Source organism: Panthera uncia (assembly GCF_023721935.1).
Source record: "Panthera uncia isolate 11264 chromosome B2 unlocalized genomic scaffold, Puncia_PCG_1.0 HiC_scaffold_24, whole genome shotgun sequence".
NCBI classification, from domain to species: domain Eukaryota; kingdom Metazoa; phylum Chordata; class Mammalia; order Carnivora; family Felidae; genus Panthera; species Panthera uncia.
Window position 1 is genome coordinate 19,574,662 of NW_026057580.1, and position 22,269 is coordinate 19,596,930.

At 37.3% G+C, this 22,269-nt stretch overlaps 1 protein-coding gene across 1 annotated transcript in view; it reads right to left on the bottom strand.

The window, feature by feature from the left end:
- PKHD1 (PKHD1 ciliary IPT domain containing fibrocystin/polyductin) overlaps positions 1-22,269 on the bottom strand; it is a 483,789-nt gene that overhangs the window by 60,492 nt on the left and 401,028 nt on the right. The window lies entirely within an intron of this gene.

A 22,269-nucleotide genomic window follows, 5' to 3' on the forward strand; every position in this document is an offset into this window, starting at 1 on the left:
CTCTCTCTCTCTCTCTCTCTGAAAATAAACAAATAAACTTAAAAAAAAAGATAAAAGAAATCATAAATCACCAATTTCAGGGAGGAAAGGATTATTACTACAGACCCTACAGACAAAGGTTCAGACTATTACAAACTTCATGCCAACAAATTCAGCAACTAAGAGGAAACAGACAAATAGAAAACAGACACATGATAAAACAAAAAATTCAAATTGCTCTAATTTTCTTAAGTAAATTGAGTTTACTAAATTGACTACTAAGTTATTAATTTAGAGATTTAATTATCAAATATAAAAGAATGGTCACTTTTACATAATATGTTTTCTCCCTGTGGTCATATAATATGGAAACACTAATGTTAAATCATGAATTGTTTTCAAACGCATCACACCAGTCTGAAGGGAATTAATTGCTTGATCTTAACAGACATGGAAATTGTGCCCTGAGATTCTGATACAATGGTCTCTACTATAGATACATCATTTTCAAATAAGATAGTTAGGTAGACTTACCTCATGAAAAACCCTTCAATCACACTAGTTCCCCTTTTCTAGACTTTACAAATTTTTTTCCTTGTTTTAACACATTTTTTTCCAGTCATGTTGATTCCTGTTGATTAATCATTCACCTTTCCATTCAGTTTTATAGATCTCTGATTTTGTTCTCCCTTCTTTTGATTCAGGAGATATATTGTCTTTTAAAGTCATCTCTACAGATCGCTAAATTTTTGGAAGTGGCCCTAAATAAAATAATCACTCTCTTAGTTGAAATGATTCTCAATCATTCTCTGATATGAGCTATATGTAGTTTGATAAATTATATACACTTAGTAGGCATCAGTGTCCTTAAGGGGTTATTTCTCAAGACCAGGGACTATATCTCCTATTTAAATTACCACAGGGCTTAACACCCTAACTCAAACACAGTAGATGCTTCTTAATATGTGTTAGTTGATTGATGTGTAAGAACTCTTATTTTTCAAATATGTTTTATCTATTCTTGCCAGGTATCTAGTTATAAGATTATTAGTCTATAGCTTGAATACATTTTAAACCAACATATAACAATAATAACTAAATATACTACAAAAAAAATATTGTGAGAATTGCCCCCTGAGTTGGTGCTAATACATGAGATAGCTGAATACTTTGAGAAATCCATCTATTTTCACATGAAACCTTAAGATTGAAATTATGACTGATTATATTTATATTAATTTTCTTATGTTCCTAAATTACATTGATTTGACCCTAAAAGAATTCTGTTGTGACAAAGCATTTTTTTCTTGACTAATTCATTAAATAAATACAGATGGAGAAACTTGAGGTTTTATTTATTTCTATTCCTGATGTCAGGTGCCTTCCAAAGCTAAAATTAAAATAAATGGGATGATTTATAATGTAATTCAAATATTCTTTTATATAATAAGGTATAGGAGCTATACTAGTAGAATGCACACCTTCAAAGTAGTCCTGTGATAGAGTTCTTTTCATTCATTTATTTATTTTTATTTATGACTCCGAGAAGCTAGTCCACTAGAAGGCTGGACTCCCAAGCCATCTCTACCCTCAGCATCCAAAGCTCCCTATTCCCTTTTTCAGCAATGACATTGAAGGGAGCAGAATATGATAAACAACCTATGTTGCAGGTGAGACCTTAAGAGGAAAAATAGGAAGGAGAAAAGAAGGGTTTGAATAGGAAGGATAAGAGAAGGTTTGAATGCACAAGTTCCAGAAAGCACAATCTGTGCTTAATGTCTGTGTTGCAAAGCACATATACACACTGGAGGATCTAGGACTCAGGCCCACGAACAAGCTCAGGAATAAGATGAGAGAAGTCACTGTCAAATTTTCATAATCTGTTGGAATTTTGTATGAGTTAGATTATGAACCCCAGAAACCCAGGCAAGAAGTTTAATAAACATTTGCTGAATTCCTTTTGCATGCTTAATCTGTTAACAGGAAGAAGATTTTGTCACTATGTCACCTCTCTCTTCACTGTTAGGAGTGAGTTACCTTGTCATTATTAAGCACTGTGATGTGATTAAAGATTAAATGCCAGGCACATATGGCTACTCAGATATGCAGGAATTATTTGTTTATTTAAACTTAGTTATCTTTCTTATTCAGATTAACTAGTGCAATGCCAATTATATGCATTGTGCCTATTCCTAATGTCTTTCTTTTTTATATTTTGAAACTGTGTGTGAATATTTTACTTTAAAAGGAACACATGCTTTCTGATGTCTGAGACATTTGGTTGGAGACTTAACACTATGACCTCCATGAAGTCAAATTACTATTTCCTAAGTAAAAAAAAATTCATGAAGCATTGGTTATTATAAAATATTATCTCTATGCTTTCCTTCCAATACCCCCATAAAATGGAAGACATACCTGTTTGATCCAATTTCAGTATAAAGATTTAAATTATTTGTTTCAGTTCTTCTTGACAAACTATAAAACAAACAGGACACTTTTTTCTCCAAAATCAAATACCCTACAATTTTTGCTATCCTATGAATAACAATATAGAAACCTATAATAAATAATGTATTAATGGGGAGACTTCATGGCTCAGTCAGTTGTGTGTCTGACTTGATTTCAGCTCAGGTCATGACTAGGGACATGGGATTGAACACTGCATTGGGCTCTATGCTAAGCATTGAACCTGGCTGGGTTTCATGTCTGTTCTCATTTTCTCTCTCTCTCTCTCTCTCTCCCTCCCCTCCCCCCCTCTCACCCCCACTGCCCCTCTTCCCCACTCATGCTCGCTATCTCCCTTTCTCTAAAATAATAATAATAATAATAATAATAACGCATTAATTATATTTCAAGGCCTTGCAGCTTAGGAAAGAGTGATTTCTAGCCCACATGTCTCAGAAATCAGAGCTGAGTTTGTTTGACAGTAGCAGGAGAAAGATGATTGGGATGTGATTGCCCCAACTCTTTGTAAAGGAAATAAAGCTACACACAAATAACAATTACCCACTGAGAAAATAAATTATTTACATGGTGGATAAATTATTATAGTTAAGTAGAAAATTTTTCTTTCTTAAGGAAGTTAAAACAGACAAAACCAAAACAAAAAAACAATTCCACTAAACCATTATATAGTCATCTCTGGTAGTAAAGGCTCACTTCTAGTAGGAATTTCTGCCTTAGAGTTGTGACAGTAAGGATTCTATACAAAGGAAGCGCCTTATGCAAGCTTTAAAGTGGGTTCTTTTAAAATGATACTTAAGTTTATTGAATTACATCAATCTAGCATTCAAGATGAGATTGTGAAAAGCAGCTAGTGCATAACTATGATAATTCAGAGCTCATAACATGTACTATGAACTTGTGTTTAGACTTGTATTTAGACCCTAGCTGAAATTCTGCAGATTAATAGAGAACCCATAAAAATGGAGAGACTGGTATTGGGGAAAACGGAAGAATGACAGAATAAACTTGAGAAGCTAAGGGAGAACAGTGTCCCAAGCCTTTTAAAAACACGTGGGATATGGTAGGTCAAAAGACTCCATGTCTTTTGGAGCAGAAAGACAGACAGAAAGTGTTTGTGCAGATAGAGATGGAAGACTGAAAGCACTCATCGGCTGGGACACGTGAGGCAAGACAAGGTCATCAACTGGAAGTGTGAGGATGTATATTGGGGGCTGGGGATGTGTGAAGAGAGGATGGGTAGAATACTTGCAGATTGAGAAAATTTGAAATGGTCATTGCAAGAGGGGTGAACCCAGTCTTTCTGTATTTTAGTGCTTGTACAATAAGTGAATGCTATTTAAAATGAGAAATAGGGGCGCCTGGGTGGCTCAGTCAGTTAAGCATCCGATTTCAGTTCAGGTCATGATCTCGCGGTTTGTGGGTTTGAGCCCCGCGTCGGGCTCTGTACAGACAGTTCAGATTCTGTGTCTCCTTCTCTCTCTGTCCCTCCCATGCTCATGCTCTGTCTCTCTCTGTCTCTCAATAATAAATAAACATTAAAAAAAATTAAAATGAGAAATGTAAACCTCAGAAGTACTATAAACATGATAAAATCTAGGGAAAATTAATATTATTAACTAATTACCCAGCATATCACAGTATTACTTTTTTCTATTTTTTGTTTGCACACTTATGTGTTGCTTTTTAAAATGACAACAATGTTGTAATATCTTCTACAGGAGGATAGAAAGGTAATTCAGTCTTGCCTTTAACCTGGAAGATTGACATTTATTTTCTATCACTAGGAGTTCAGAAAAGTTACTTTTAGCTTCACAACTAATGATTGGCAATGCATCAATGTTTAGAGTTATTGTCAAATGTGGGAAATTCCTTACAAAGTTTTTGTCATGTAGGAGAGCTGTAATACCTGGATAAATTTTTATAGAGTAACTTTTGTGGCATTGTCATTCAAAAACATACTTCTCTACTTCTCACTTTCTTCTCATGCCTTAGAATACATTCATAACACATGAGACCTAGGGGCTGGCTCCCATGTGTCACAGCATGGGTGAGTTGACATAAGTGGCTAGTAAGAACTTTATATGGAAGTGAATTGGGGATGCCTGGGTGGCTCACTCAGTTGAGTGTCCAACTCTTGGTTTTGGCTAGAGAGCACTAGCTGCAGAGAGGGGCAGAGGGAGAGAGAATCCTAAGTAGGCTCCACATTCAGCTCAGAGACCTACACAGAGCTTGATTCCACAACCCTGGGATCATGACCTGAGCCAAAATCAAGAGTTGGACTCTCAACCAACTGAGCCTCCAGGCACCCCCAGGAAGTCAAATTTCCATCTGCATCAACTAGCCTAGGATTATCAAACAATAACCTTTGAAACAATCAGCCCCAAACAGTTAGCATTTGATTAATAACTACTGACTTCCCTAATTATCTTCCCCATTTCCAACTTAGCACCAAATGAAGAAAGCCAAATACGTGTCTCTAATTAATCACATAAGATGCCCCATTTCTAATTAGCCTGCCTCCAACTTCACTGTGCCAACAACAGCATCCAATCACCATATACCTGAAGTCTTCCTTTTTTTCGACCATAAAGCTTTCTCACTCTCTGCCTTTAAGTCTCTGCCAAATGCAAGTGATGATAGCTAACTCCCTTGCAATAGAAAACTAAGAATAAATAGCCTTTGCTTATTCTCATTTGGGTAGTCTATATTTCCACAAAAGTCAAGGTTTTGGATGAGTTACTCACCTTGATAAGAGTGGTTGCAGAGTTAAAATGGAGAAGGAAACTGTGAACTATTTTCCATGGCTTTCAGGATGAAAAACAGTGCCTACTATGTGAAATAACACACATATCAAGTAGGGAGAGCAGGTAATGAGTCTAATGACATCAGCCTCAGAGAAGCAGGGTTTTTTACTTAGTGTTAAAGAGCACTCCATGAAAATGTAAAAGTTTGTTGACTCCAGTTTCAGAGTTCCACACAGTACCAGGAGCAAGATTTGGAGAAAGAGAGTCAAAGGTTGGGTAAGCCTATGAAAGAATCAGGAAAGAGATGTGTATTCTGGAGATGTAGATTGTGGTGTTGACTGAAGCAAGAAGGGATGCTATGCAAAATATTTTGTACCCTGATACTCTCTAAGGTGGTGTGGAAGTTGGTAAGTATCAGATGGGTCCTATAGATTTCACAGCGTGTCAGTGGGGGACTCTGGTTACTACTTAAATAAGTCTCAGGTACCTAGATGGTGAAGACCCAGGGTTGTTTCAACTAATATAAAATGGTTGCTCAGGAGAGCTTCAGGTACAGAAATATCTGACAGGAAGTCCACAGACTAATGGAAATGGTACCTGGAAGGGGGACAGGATGGAATAGGGATTAGAATGGCAGAGAAGACTTATTACTTCACTACAAAGATGCCCTCAAGCCCTAAGGTTGGTGGCCCTTCTTCTCTATTATTTCTTTCCTTCCTTCTTCCTTCCTTCCTTTCTCTTTCCCTTCCTTCCTCCTTTACTAAAATTTCCTCATAGCACGTTTTATTACCCCTAGTTCATAGACAGAAAAAATGACTCACAATTTTGCCTCACATAATTACTTAGTAATAGTAATGAGGAAAAGGGGGAAGAGAAAAGCACACTTGTAGACTTCTACCTATGCTTCTGGAAAAATTAAACATAATCCAAATGACTTCATTTTGGCTTGTATTTAGATGCAAGGTCAGCTGTGATGAGTAATACTAGTAGATAAGTGCTGTAATCATCAGGAATTCTCTCTACACAGTCTTGTGAAAGCAACTCACCGAGAGGTTTGAGTTATTTGTCATATCACATACTTGGTGAGAGTCCATTTGCTTTTGTATACTGCCACTTGGGCTTTTTAACATTTTAGCATACGATCCCTGAAGTCTAAACATATAGCTACAGGGGCACCTAGGTGGCTCAGTTGGTTAAGCATCTGACTTCAGTTCAGGTTGTGATCTCATGGATTGGGAGTTCAAGACCCACATAAGGCTCAGCACTGACAGTATGGAGTCTGCTTCAGATTCTCTGTCTCCCTCTCTCTCTCTGCCCCTCCCCCCACTCACACACTCTCTCTCAAATATAAATATTTAAAATAAAATAAAATCATATAGCCACAAATTTAACAAATCACGTCTAAAGACCGTAACATTGATTATGCAGTTTTATAGCCAAACTTGGAAACCTGGTGTTCATAAATAAGAAATTTTATTTTTATTTCTCCAGCCATTAGCAATGATTAAGAGACTGGGTGGTTTATCAGTATCTTTCCATCCACATTCCTATGTCATCTTCAGAGTTAATCAATTCTAGTATTTTAATTTTGATGTGAGGCAAAAATAAAGCACAGGTAAGCAATGCCTTGGGGTCCCAGAGCTGCTAAGCGAGTGTAGTTCTTAAACGTAGCAGAGAATACACACTAACCACTTAAGAGAGGTGTGCACAAAGCCAGTAGATATCATCATGCACTGTCCGGCCACAGCTGACAAAAGCCCATGGTGACAGTCTACCTTCCCTTCTAAATAGCATTTCATCATTTCTTCCTCTGGATTTCTTTCCCTCTTGGTTCCCTCAGTTGGGGAAGGTTTAGTTTTAAGTAATGATCATCCTTCTCACTTGTTTCTGTCTTTTCTTTTCCCACCTCTCCAAATGGCCTTATCTGCCAGTCACAATTTTTGTGGTCTGCAATTCTGATCACTTTTAAATGAAACCCATGCTGGCTTTGGTAATCATAATGTCATTTACAATTTACCACTAAACACGTTTATTCAGTTAGTAGCACACTGGAGAAAGAGAACTCCATATGAACTCACCGTGAAAGGCCTAATCTGATTATTTCCTCATGAAAATCCAGGCAGGGGTGCTTGTAAGAGGGGCTGAGAGGAGAAGGGGAAAAAAGCAAGGTCTGGCCACAGCTGACTTTCATAATCAATGGGAATAGATAAGTGGCACAGCCTGTCAGGGGCGGCCACCCAGTCACCCCAGGGCATTCTTCTCAAAAAGGCAAGAGTGGACAGGACTTAATAAATGCTGAGTGACCAGTGAGTATTGGTTTGGCATATGCTATTGCATTCAAGGTGGACAAGCACAGTGATAAAGTCCAGAAGCTCTTCTGTAAGTGAGGGAAATTAGATTAAGCAGGTTGTATTTGTGTGTGCATGTGTGCACATGAGCCCTTGCTTTGTGTATACTTTAACATTCTAAAATATCCTAGACATACACTATGCTCCATCCACCTTTCTCTAGATTGGAAACCACAGACCTAAACCATAGACCTAAACACCAGGAAAGGAAGTGAGTTAGTTATGTCCGGTGATGGAGGGGAAAGAGGAAGGGGTGTGTGTGTGTGTGTGTGTATGTGTGTGTGTGTGTGTGCGCGCGCTCAGGTTGCTTCCAGGGTTCTAACAAATATTAACTTTGTGTCAATATTTGTCCTTCCTGTCGTGAAATGAGGATTTTCCACCTCATTTCACATTTGAAAAGAAAATATGCCAAAGGGGTCGTCTTTGCTAGGAAAAAAAATTAAAAGAAAAGGAAAAAAAGAAACAACTTCTATCTTTTATTTAGAAAAATGGGTCAGAAGGAAAGAAAAAAAGTATTTTTAAAATAAATGTTTTGACTCAAAGGCACATAAAATCCTTCCATCTTCCCCTTTCAACAAAAGGGAAAAATTTATATGTTTAAAATTGAATGAAATACATCAACATTAATGATTTTTTTCCTCGAGGTTAACATCACCATTTCCCTCAATAATTTTTTTAGCCATTTTGTGATAGATTTCCCAATTTGTGGTACAGTAAAGTATAGGAGATTTTGACAAAAACAAAATATATAATCATTCTCTTATTTTCAAGAAACGAAAAGAAATCATTTACAATTCTTTTCTGTCAAACAACATTTACACCTCATTATTTCTAATTTAACAAATATATATGGCCACAGATCAAATAAAGTGTAGACAGGTTGAATTTATCCCCATTTATATATGTTATTGTAGACCCTCAGGCTATGAAGAGTGAAACTCCAAAATCTCAAAGCTGTGTTCCTAACTAAATACACGGAGAGTAACTGAAATCTTGGAAAGAAGTATTTAAAAAAGTATTTTGTTCATACTAGAAATAATAGACAAAATCGTCCACTTTTTTAGAATGGGGAATTCTAGTTAAAGGTTTAAAAAAAACTTCAAAAAATAATGGCTGTGTGTTATATTTACATGGTGAACTTAGAATGGTGTCTTTATGCATCATAGATTCAATGTAGATGACAGAAACATAAGCTTGCTAATTTGGAGTCTAGAATTAGAGGTATGTAAAGTCTATTGAGTGACCACAATATGGTGTACTAGTCAGTATAAAAGAGATAAGGTAGATATGCTTGCACATACACTCATTGACACAGATAGTATTACAAGAAAATGTAATTTGAGAAACTTAAAGTTCATTAAATTAAAAAATTAGTGTATTTAGAATTCAGATCTAGGAGCTTCAAAATTAAGGTATTTCCATGTTGTCTTTCATAATTTGTTGAACAGTGGTGCTTAGGAACATAGTCTCCCCTGACATCATTCTAACTGAAAAAGCATTCTTGTTAGAATGGTGATTGGTATAGTGAAGTGGCTTCCAATCCATGGGAGTTATGAGGGGGTGGAAAAGAGAAATCCAAGTGCAGAGATAGCAGTATAGGACTATAGGACTACAGATACTGCACAGGAGGGGTGCCTGAGTGGCTCAGTCAGTTTAAGCGTCTGACTTCAGCTCAGGTCATGATCTCGCAGTCCCTGAGTTTGAGCCCCATGTCAGGCTCTGTGCTGATAGCTCAGAGCCTGGAGCCTGCTTCAGATTCTGTGTCTCCTTCTCTCTGCCCTTCCTCTGCTTGCTCTTTGTCTCTCTCCCTCAAAAATAAGTAAATGTTAAAAAAAAATACTGCACAGGAACAGCAAGCTGGAAGCTGTTAGAGGACAAATACATATCTCTGCAGGCATAATGGGAAGATGGACTTCAGGGGCTACAGATTATACTAGGATTTGCCACAACTTCATGAACAATCTCACCAGAGTTCTTGAACCTGTGTCTATTTTCAATAGGAATACATTTCCAATCTAATCTGAGAAAAATAGAAAACTATATAAAACCAACCATTACATGAAGGAAGGATGCCTGTAAGGCTTTCTGTGAAAGGTCTTTCTGTCTTTATTAAGTTCTTTTGATGAGTATTTCCAAATACTTGTTTTCTTTTTATACAGGGGTGACTTTGAGGGGAAAAATGATCAGGAGATTAAGTGATAAAATGACAATGAAGATGAGGGAAGAGCATCAGATTCATATCAAATAGACCCTTCTTCTGAATCAATCATTTTTAAATTAAAAAAAAAAGTTATATTGATAAAGTCCATACAAATTTCAGAAGACTATTTTGTATTACTTTACCATATTGAAATGTCATGTATATTTTGGTTAAAATAAGTGGCTTAGAAAATGTTTTTGTATCTTTGTTATGTGTTGTATTATGATTTGCCCTGTAAACACCAGTGGGCATGTATGGTCTCAATTATGACTTTTATTCTTTGAATACTACATTGAAAACAGCCAAAGCAAATGCAAGGGTTAAGAGATCAGGTTTTCTAGCCAGAGAGATTGTCATTGGACTTCCTAGCTGCAAAACCACAGTCAAGTTACTTATCCATTGACTCAGTTAACTCATTTATAAAAGGGATTTAAAATAATACCCAATCCATAGGCAGATGGACAGGAATAAATGAGATGATATATGTGCAGAGTCGATAACAAACACATGTTAATAAATATAAGCTGCTACATTAACCATAATCAAACAAGGAGTATTTTTAAAGATAGTTTGCACCCTTCTTTTATGGCACTATCCTTATCTCAAACTATTAACATTTGCCTTGTAGTCTGAAACCACATCTAGAGGTGTTGCAAGCATTCATGATGAACAGTGTTGAAAAGATACAAGTTACAGGTGAATAAAATGCTAAAATGTAGACATACTATCTAAAATTTTAGAAAATATGTGCAGAAAGAAATACACGCACACACACACATACATGTCTCTAAGTAAGATATCTATTTTTTTTCCAGCAATAAAGACATCAATAAAAACCTGCAAAATTGAAGATGGTTTCAACCCTTTAATCTAATCTTAACTTTCCCCTTATTCTTTTGGAAATACTCTCCACCTCTCTCCCCCTTTCTCTCCACCCTCGGATTTCTTTTTTGCTAGCAAACCTTGCCTGCCATCCTCGAACAAAGTGATGTTCATGGTTAGATTACAGGCAGGGGCAGCCAACAGCATTCTTTACAAATAGAGGCTGAGCACACTCTTTCCCCAGAATGATAAACCTATCACCTCTCCCGCCCTCAGTTTGAAGCGGCAGCAGTAATTCTGTTGGATGCCAAAACTAAAATCAATGTGCCTGTGCCATGCCCAGCTCTGAGCTGTGGCTGTAATGAGATTTGAATGGGAAGCCCCGGACACAATAAATCTGCGCCATATGTGACCATTTCCTGTGTCAGTTCCTTTCTCATAACCAGTGGAGACTTTTTTCCCCTCTCATGACCCCACACCATGACTCTGAAATCTTTCATGGCTGCTTATGGGCCTCGGGCTTTTTACAGCAGTTGTATAAATAAATGAATTTGACAGCAAACATCATAACAGTTAGCAGTAATGTGTGTTTGCCACAAGTGCCTATACTACTCACTGGAGAAATGGCAGAGGAAACAGCTTGTTTTGTTACCTAAACAAAAGTAGTTTCGTTTGACAAGTGCTGAAAGAATTAGTCAAATAAACTTGAAATCCACTAGGACTGTTTCTGCCAATTCTCCCTGCCAGTGAAATGTTCCCAGCTCCTCTGTGCCCATGACTCACAAGAGATAAATTTCCCTCTTTTATTCTGAGATAAAGATCTGGGCTGGGAATACAAAACCTTTGCCTGATATTTTATATTAATCTCCTTTGCAAGGCAAGACTGTCATTTAGGGGAACTCAGGTACAGCAAAGAGTTTCCAAAGGAACTTGTGGCAGACAGACCAAGGAAGATAGTTCAGGTAGGTAGGAGGGGAGGTGACAGTAATGACCCACCCCACTGATTACCTGTTGAAAGCAAATTGGAGGTTATGAGGGTTTCCTTTTCCTTCACATTTCCTACATTCAAGAAACAAAAATCTCTACACCAGAAAGTTGCTAAAAGAAAGCAACTTCATTTTCCCTGTATCTCCACAGTCCCAGGAAAATGAAGTTGCCTATACTGGGGGAATTTGTGGTCAATTTAGATAAGCACAAAAAGCATAGATTTTTCTCAGTCATATGGATTGGTTGTCTATAAGTCCTTAAATTTTTCTACTCCTCTATGGGAATTTCAATAACTTCTCCATTGTTCCAGCTGTGAAAGAAAGATGTTATAGCTTAGTGATTATTGCTATGGACTCTAGTCCCAACTGCTTAGGTTCAAATCCCAAGTCTGCTACTGACTCTCTGTGTGATTTCAGGCAAGTAACTTACATTCCCCCTGTGCTTCAGTTTTCTCTTTTGCAAAGTAGGATGAAAAATGGTATGGTATCAAGCTCATAAGGTGGCTGTGTCAAGTTATTTTAAAGGGCTCAGGACACAAAGGATAAATGAGGACATTATGCTAAGTGAAACAAGCCAGTTTAAAAAAATAAATACTGCATGATAATACTTATATTTGTAATAGTCAAACTCATAGAAGCAGAGAATAGAATGGTGGTTGCCAGAAGCTAGAGAAAAAAGGCTCAGAACAGTGGCTGAGACATAATAAGTGTTGTCGTTGTTATTATTATTCCAAACAAAGGAACTTGGATCATGGTCTGTTTAAAAACACTAGAGTTCTTCCCTAGGATAGCTTGATGTTGGCAGCTGATCTGGTAAATAAAATTAAAAATGTTGGTGAGAAAACCATAAGAGCACCTTCACTGAAGTCAATTACAATTAGTTGCAAAATATAGTATATCACTATTTAAATAAAAATATCATCTGGACCTTGAAAATATTTTTTACATGTAGGTTATTTTCATTCTTTTTTAAAGTAGTACTCTTTGTCATGGTCAAGTAACTGTTACCTCTAGAATCTTCTTATACTCAACAAAAGTATCACTGATTAGGGGAATAAAAATTGAGAGTTGTTCCCAACTAACAGATCTTAGGCAGAATCTACATTCTTCTCTCTGTTTCTATCTTTTTTAAATTTACGTATTAAAATGGCTCAATAAAGTGTTTTGCTTACGTGATTATATGCAAGAAAGCACCTTAATATTTTAGAAGATATAGATTATAATCAATATAATAGAAATATTTCAATATAGAGAGAGCCTACTACCTACACAATAAATTCCTAATGTCTCTGTCTTAACTGACTGACAAATCCATTTAAATATTCATTTTTCCATATCTAGTCAACTATTTCTGTGGAGAAAGTCAGAAACATTATTAAATGGAACTGTTTAAAAATAAACAGACTCTTTAAGCTTTGCTCTTAGAGCAGTGCCTAAAAATGAAAAGAAGTGTGTCAGCTGAAGGTAAGGAACCATGTGACTTTATAAAACAATGATGAGCCAGGAGCAGGCACAGTAGGTTTTGGTTTTGATTTGCCAGGGTGGGTTTTGCTAGAAAACCAAATACATAAAGTGACATCATCCTATGGTAAAACAGCTTTAATTGAGACTCCTTTTACAGTAAAATAAATTGAAAATCTCATCTTACCATTGATTCCTGTGTACAGGCCACAATACTACATCTAGGAAACACCTCTGAAACTGGTCTATGAGAGAATAACTTTGTGCTCTAGGAGCTTTACTGTTGAGGAAAGTCATCTGACAAAATGTTTCCCTTTGCTACATCTAAATCCTTTTCCAAGATCTGCTCCTAGGAAGCATATTCTGATTCACCTTAGGAATCACAAAGGTGAAGAGCACATGAAATGGATAACTGCAGCTATTCACACTCCACATGGCCACCAAGGATGAATAAACACAAAGCAGAGCCATGTCCCCTTTGATTGGCCACTTCTACTGACTCTCAGTTAGCAAAAGAATACTGCCACCTTGTAAAGTCTGTTTTGCTGAGTTAGAGAGAAAACTGAGAAGGTAGAGAAATTCTAAAAGACCAGTAGGCTTAATCAAGCATTGTGCAACTGTGAAAATAACCTCTCATCTATTTCTTCATCATTTCCTGGATATAGGTATGAACACCTATACAGGCTAGGCTTATCTCAGGAAGTGACAGGCTTGTATTTTCCCATCCTCTTGTGGTTGAGTAGAATCATCATTCCGTCATCTATCATTGAGCAGAGGTAACAAGTGTCTCTTTGGGGCCATAAAATTTAACTGAAAGAGTTTGCAAACTATAGGCCATAGGTCAAGTCCAGCCCACTGGCTACTGTAAATAAAGTTTTATTGGAACACAGCCCATATTATAAACTATTGTAAACTCTCTGCTTTTGCACTGCAACAGCAGAGTTGAGTAATTGTGACAGAAACTCTATGGACTTGAAGGTGAAATTGGAAATGCTTACTGTCTAGCCCTTTACAGAAAATGTATGTCAATCCCTACTCTAAGAGTTCTAAGTCTGTCTCTGAGGCAGTGAGCAGCAAAGTACAAGATGAAGGCTTATCTCAGCCTAGGTCCCTGCCAACCAGAGATAGACAAGAGTAAGCAACAAATAGGCCTTTGTTGTTTTAAGCTATTGAGATTTGCAAGTTGTGCATTATGGCATCCTAACCTACCTTACTCTGATGGATATAGCATCCTTACAATTCTCATGTGTATCTTTTTCTCTGCACATACATAATATATCCTGCTTTAGGGAAGGGAACAAAAAGCATAAGAGGACTTTGTTTTTCTTCTTCTTCTCTTTTTTTTTTTTTTTCTTGTCCTCAGGAGACAGGATGAGGACATGAAATGTTTGAGTTCTCAGTCAACATTTGGACTGGAATTTTTCCCTTCATAAAGCTTATCCCAATATATGTCTCATTTAATACCTGAGAATCCATCTTCTCTGTTAAAGCTCTTTGAAAATTTGTCCCATAAATCTCTACAAACCTGCTTTCTTTGCCATGGCAATATAAAGATGAAATTTCCTAAATATATTGCACACAGAAGGTTGTTGAAGTAATTAGGGGAAAAGATTTCCATAAGCCCAGAATTGGCATGCTGAAGTCTTTCAGAATGAGCTCCTGCATTTGGGCTTTGGCAGTTCTAATATGGGTGGAAAATGCATAGAGCTGGCTATACTTGCTTATTTTGCTATGTTCAGATCTTCTCCTTTGAGGAAAAAGAAACAGGTCCATTTTTTTGGCAGAAAACTATGTGATCTCTTTCAACCTCACAGAAGAGCAAGCTAACTGGAGAGCCTGACACTGATACTGCTTTTTGGAAGCAGGAAGTGATGGAGGCCATAATGACAGCATCATGTTCCCAGTGTCAGCCATCAAAGGGAGAGCCAAGGGAAATCTTGTCAAGATAAGTGCTGTGATCTGATGGATAGGGACACTAGTTTGAAGATGGCAATTCCAATTTATTTTCTTCTTACTCCTGGTGACCTCTGACAACAGACTACCATGCACCTCAGTTTCCTCATCATACAATAGAAAGCCATATACATGGATATTTACATACAGAGAGATTGCATAAAAGTTAACTGCACTAATATTTAGGAAATACTACAGGGAAAAGTGAATTGAAAGAGGAGGCAGCCACTCAAGCAATCTGCTCGCTGAAGGCAATAGATATGAGCCAGGAGGGAGAGCGGATGGCAAACATGATTGGATTAACCTGCTACTGTTCAGTCATTTGAATAAATAATTTGTAAGGAGACTTTCAATTAAGATGCTGGGCCAGGGGCTCCCAGGTAAGCCACTTCCAAGTCATCTCTCAAGTTCAGTGGCTTCCCTTAAAACTGGTACAATGAAATTCAGCAAGGTGAAAGGGTTTTAAGGACATTTGGAAACTCAACTTTTAGGCACAAAACATAGCCGTATTACTGAGATGCACAATTGGTACCAACATTCAGACAAAATGGCTTATTTATAGCAAAGGTTGTACACAAACTGGGAGGCAAAGTAGTGGCTGGAGATGTAAAAACAGATACTGCAAAACATATCTACAGATGCCAACAAACACTATATACAGATTCAACTTGGGAAAGAATAACTGATTGGGGCGCCTGGGTGGCTCAGTCGGTTAAGCGTCTGACTTCGGCTCAGGTCATGATCTCACGGTTCATGGGTACAAGCCCTGCATCGGGCTCTGTACTGACAGCTCAGAGCCTGAAGCCTGCTTCATATTCTGTGTCCTCCCTTCTCTCTGCCCCATCCCTACTTGTGCTCTGTCTCTCTCTGTCTTTCAAAAATGAATAAACATTAAAAAATAAAAAAGAATGGTTTAAAAAAAAAAGAATAACTGATTAAGCAAAATTTTAGTTATGCTCAACCATATATAAGATTTAAAAGTTTTTAACAGCTATGTACTATGGTTTATATGCAGGGATACTTCACAATGAGTATCAATTGGATGAAGTCTGGTATAGAATCAGGAAGGCAACAGTGATCCAATGAGTTATCATTTTTAATCTTTGTAAATTCAGGGGTGGTGGTGATGAGAAAAAACAGGAAATGAGTATCATTTTCTAGTTTCTTCATTGTATAGTTCTGACATATTAAGCGCTGATTTAACACTATGTTTTGAGCATTTAACATTATCCTGATTGTGACTTAGGCCCTGGGAATATGTAGTTAAAAATAAAAGGAAAATCACAATGCTTGTCTTCATGGAACGTACTTAGAGTCAAGTTTCTAGTTTTAAAAAAAATGCCTTGTTTTCAGATAGTGAACTCAAGAGAAATCTGAGTACAGATATCTGCCTTATTCATCTTAGTATGTCTTGCTCCTGTCTCAGTGCCTAGTACAGTCAAAGGGAAGAAACATCAACATTTTATGAGTGGGTCCTATGCACCAGGTACTGTGAGAGCCATTCAACGTGTCTTATTTTACTTAGTCATCACACCCAGCTGTGGTGTGTTTTTATCGCTTCTATTTTCCAAATAAGGAAACCGGACTTGAAGCTGGACATAAAGGACCCTCAAATGGCAGAGCCAGAGTAGAAGCAGCCTAGATCTCAGAATCATCACCAGGAGCACAACTGCCAGGGGAGCCACCTAGCCTTCTTTAGGCTGAGATGTGAGTGAAAAAAAATTTGTTTTTTCCTTTTGTTGAACAGAGATTTGGGCATTATCTGCTAACTGGAGTTAATTACTCTGTGTCACACAATATCCATGTTTTATATGAATAAAGAAATGAATAAGTACACAGATATAAAGAACAAACAAGGCTAAGGTCCCAGTTGGTTTAGAAGAGGTATTAACAGGAAAGGCTGGATATCATGACTTTCTGACCTAGACTATACTTATCATTTAAGGAAACTCCATTTAGGGAGAGTATTGTTGCCCTCTCTTCAAAGTTCACTGAGAACTGGCTACAGATGAGTTTGCCCTCTAGGTGATCACTAGATGGCCAGCTCAAAACTAATTTGGGTAGCCCTTAAAGACAGTGAAAATTCAAAGTTACCCTAAGTTCTGGAAGACAAGAATACAAACAGCATGCCAGGAAAGAAAGTCAGAAGCTATAAGCACCTGGTTTAAACTTTGAAGAAAGAGTGGCAAAAGGTCAAGAGCCTATTTATAATTCCTTAGGGATAGCTCATGTGCTTTCTATTGGACCTGCTCTGTGTCAAAGGCCAATTTCCATCCAGCACAATACACTAAGTTAGTTATATGAATATTATTTTAAGAGAAATTCACACACTGAGTCAAAAGCAAAATTAGACCACATCCATCATTGGGGACTTTTATCATTCCAGCAACTACAAAATTCTTTTTGCTTGGAATTAAGGCTGATTTCTCCTGAAATGTAGGATTTTCCAGATAAAACTAGCCACCAGTCTTTCAAGAATGGTTTTACAGGTTAATAGAGGCTGCCTCCTGAGAAAAACTATACCCCATCATGCATCTGGCCAATTCTTTGGTGCCATTCAAATTGTTAGGGGTAAGAGTGGGAGAATTCCTTCCATATCCTCTGAGACGATCATTTTATGCCCCAAAGCTTCAACCTCATTATTCTTATCTTAGAGCATAATTACAATGTTATTATTGGTCATAAAGTTAACCAGATTTTCCTCTCTTTTCTTTTCCTCTTCAACATTTGACTCCATGACCTCCCTCCGCAGAAAAGTCTATGGACTGATTATATGGGAAGAATAGAAGTATTTCCTTTTATTTGTTTAAAATTTTCCCATTGTCAATTTCATTGAGGGCATACTTGCTCTCATATTATGAAACAAGGTAAAGAAAAAATAAAAGAATTTTTACTGCTCCTATAAAATGTGAAAATTTTCACTGCTGTATCTCAGTGCTTCTAAGAGTCTTTACTTTTATTACCTCACCACCCAGATCCTGTTCCGCATTTCTATCAACCTGTGGTACATGGTTCACATTATGACCCAAGATCCTTTGCCAATGGCTCCCCTGTACTTTGTGCAACTATTCTCCCCTAACTATTCTCCAAAGTAACTTCTTTCTTCTAGCTAACATCAATGGCAGAAAGGTTTTATTTCAAGGGCTGGTGGCAGTGGCTGCCAAAGTACTGTCCTAGAAAGGATTATGAAGTCATGTAAGGACTCAGTAGAAATGTGCAATGATGAATTAGTCTACTGGGGTGAGGAGTGGTAATATATAGCGGAGTCTCAACAAACTTGCTGTCAGGACAAATGTCACTATATCCGCTATGCAAACACCTCTTATGTGTTACGTGAGCTCTCCTTGTTCACATACCCAAATTTCTAGCCAGAGTCCAATATCCAGAATTCTATCCAAATGCTATCCACCAATCCACATCTGATACTTTTTAATATTCTAAAAAGATTTTTCTAACATTCCTCCTGTGCTGATCTCTGGCTCCCTAAATTTATTCCATAATTTGCTATAATGTTGAAAGTCATGATCACTGGCTGACAAGACCCATTATACAATTTACTCTAAAATTCTAAGTGTTGTTCCAGATAGATGGCAGCTTTGGCTGACAACACCTAAATCTTACCTCATCTGAATTTAGGAAGGCATTAGAGATTCAAGGTAAAATGTCTTTTGAACCACTGATTTATGCTCTCCTTGTAAGAAAGGATAATTGCCCTTTTACTTTGTATGTTCAGGGAATTAGACTTGGTAATCTTTAGAAACACATAAAAGCTGGACTTCTTTGCAAAGAATCAGAGTGCCTTACAACACAGAATTTTCTGCTACTTCTTTTGGTCACTCTTCTCAGACCATTCACCCCATCTGGGGCCGCTACCAGTGCATATGTCTCCACTCTTCTTCCAGATAATCATGTGGCTCATTTCCACAATTCTTTCCACTTAGCTCATGTTTCCTCCTCAGTGACGTTCGCCTCGATCAGCCTATCCACATGCATGTTCTCATTGTCTCTTACAACGCTCTACATTTAAAAATTTTGTCCATAGCATTTATCACTTTCCAACCTGGTAGATAATCTGCTTATTTGTTATAGGTGTCGCTTAGTATCTCTCTCCTCTAAAATGTAAGCTCCATAAGGACAGGGATCTTTGTCTAGTTATACACTTATATAACCCAAGTAACTAGAAGAGTACCAGAGACACAGTCCACACTCAATAAATACTGAATGTTCATGATCTGTTCATTTGTAACTGAATTTCCTTTTTACATAGAAGATATATATTTAAACTCTATAAGTAAATCTTCCTAAAAATATTTTCTAAGAATGACTGAGTGTCAAGGCTACCATATCTTTCTGGTGTCAGTATTTTCTCAAATACTTTATTTTCCTTTGGTTTTCAGAAAAGCAGATGTTCTTAGCTTCCTGAAATTCTAATACCACAACTGAAGACATAAGATATCTCATTGTAAAAAGTGAATGAGAAGGAGAGGGACAAACAGAAACAAGGAAGAAGCAGATGAAAGTATTTCCAGTGCTTCCTCCACAGAGAGGAATGAATTATACACGAGGCAAGAAGGTCACTAAGTTAGGTGTACGATTTCATCAGATTGCCTGAACTGCAACAAGATTTCAACAAGAATTAGAAGGTAAAAGAAGAAAAAAATTTTTTAATTTTTTTAATGTTTATTCATTTTTGAGGGAGAGAGATAGAGTGCAAGCAGGGGAGGAGCAGAGAAGAGGGAAACACAGAATCTGAAGCAGGCTCTAGGCTCTGAGCTGTCAGCACAGAGCCCGATGCGGGGCTCAAACCCACAAACCATAAGATCCTGATGTGAGTGGAAGTCGGACTCCTAACTGACTAAGCCACCCAGGCACCCGAGAAGTAAACTTTACATTTGTATGATACCTTTTAATATCCAGACAATTTTAACTCTTGCTATTATATGTGAATATAGATCCTTTATGTAACAGATATATTGTATGCATTGCATTTTAACAACAACGTGAAGGATAGTATCTTTACTTATATTTTACAGATGAAGAAACTGATGCACAGAGAGGTTAAATAACCATAGACACCTATTTATTCAACAGCAGAGTCAGCATCTGAAGCCCTATTTTAGTCACCAATCCATGAATTTTGCTACCATTTTACCTACCACCATTTGCCCTTCACAGCAACAAGATAGGTATGGGAGGTGGTATTTACATTTGCTTGATGAGAAAACAGTTTTAGATAGTTTAGTACTTGCCTAAAGATAGAGTGAATTAATCAAAAATAATATTTCTCCTGACATCTTAGTCCAATATTCTTGCCACAACATGATGGTCTTTATGTTAGCTATAAAATTAATGATTTACCCAATAGTCACCCAAATAGTGGATGGACTTAATGAGTGAAAAATTCAGCCAGGGCTTGATTCTGTAATCTCTGTGACCCTGAAATTATTTTATATTTTAAAACTATGTGGATTAATACTCAAAACGTTTTTTAATTATAACATAGAGGGTAATTAAAATATCAGGCTGAATTCTATAAATAGTATTGCCTTGAGGTCCATCCACTTGAATTAGCCAAAAAGCACCACTAATTAGCTAGACTTAAGCAAGGGCTGGTGCTAGGCAATGTGACCTTTTTATGTCACATGTCACCAGGATTACATTTTCTCTCTGATATACAAGTCATTGGTCACAATAGGCTGCCAGGATTTGACACCATGGTTTTATTTGATGAAGTGTGCAGAAAGTGTGCCTATTGATTCATTAATTTCTATGCTATCTAGAATCATTTTGCCTTATGTGTCCTCCTTTACAGTGTGTTGAGTATATCACCAGGTGGTTTATTAAACACAGCCCCGTATGGAAACAAGGGCACTTGGGTTCTACTAGCACTTTTGCCAAAATCCACTGTTCTTAAACAAGTTGCCTTGGCTCTCAGAACTCCCAACTTACTTGGAGTTTAAATGATAAACTTAAAAATTATCTGGGACTAAATAAGTCATCATTGAGGTCCCTTTAAACATTCAGCACAAAAGGATTTGATCACTCAGAGACCATCCCACTAGCCTCCACTCTAATGGCTGGACCCCAGCCCTTTCATTTCTAAGGACCCCTCCATCTCTGACATCTTAAAAAAGAAAACTCATCCTCCAGCCAAACCTCCTGCTTTTCAATTAAAAAAAGTCTCCTTTTATTTATGATTCTGCTGCATCTATTCCCTCTCCTGACTTCCTTCCATTACTCACCTAAAGGCTACTTCCTTCCATCCTGCCTTGACCCTCTCTTTCATTAGCATTCTCTGACCTCCCCATCTCTCATCTCTCATTCTTCACTCATGTCCACATATAAAATCCCTGACTCTGACAAAGCTATGCATTCACTTCCATCACTTTTGCTCCCAGGAAGTTCAAGAACTCTATAGAAAATCACATAGCTAAAAAGAGTAAAACCACCTATACCTGAAAACTGTGTCATTTGGTGCTATCACAAATACTTGACCTCCAACCTCAATCAGGCCTTCAATGTTAATGAACCCCTCTTCCATTCACCTCTAGTAGAAGTTTTCTTCTGTTTAAGTCTTTGGTGTTCCCTATCTTTCTACCTGTATGACCAAGTCATCAACTTCATAAATAGATTTGGGGACACAGAGAATTCATGATCATACTTTTATTTCTAAACTTTTCAAATATTCATTCTTTTTTATCTCCTTCTCCTCTGACTCACAGAAATGGATATCTTTCCTATTTCCCAAGCTAACCTCTACAAGGGTGATCTCATCCCTGTCTCCTCCTGCTCAAACACCACAAATTAGACTCATCAATCATTCTCTGTTTCTTAGATCTTCAAACTTCTTCCCATAAACTAAAAGCCTGTGTAAATTTCCCATATGATAAACACTGCCTTTCCTCTTTTCCCTTTACTCTCAAATTCCTTGAAAAGATAGGTTTTCTTTTTTCTTTTGATTTATATTACTTATTATTTAGTTTTTCTCATCTTTTATACAGGTCTCAATCTACTGTAGTCTACATGTTGCCCCAGTCACTCTACCAATACTATTCCCAGTAAAGCTATTAGTAGCCTAAGCTTCAGGTCTAGTTCCAAGGCCCAATTGCTTTTTTTGCTGATTTAATTATATTTCCCATAATTATAGCATTTGTTATTAGGGTTCTTAAGGTGCTCTCTCGCCTTAATTTCTAGGACATCATTATCTCCTGTTTCTCTCTAAACCCTGTTATTCCTTAACTGTTATTGTTTTGTTGGGGAGCCCTCTTTCATCCAACCTTTAAGGGAAGGTGTTCTTCAGGATTCAG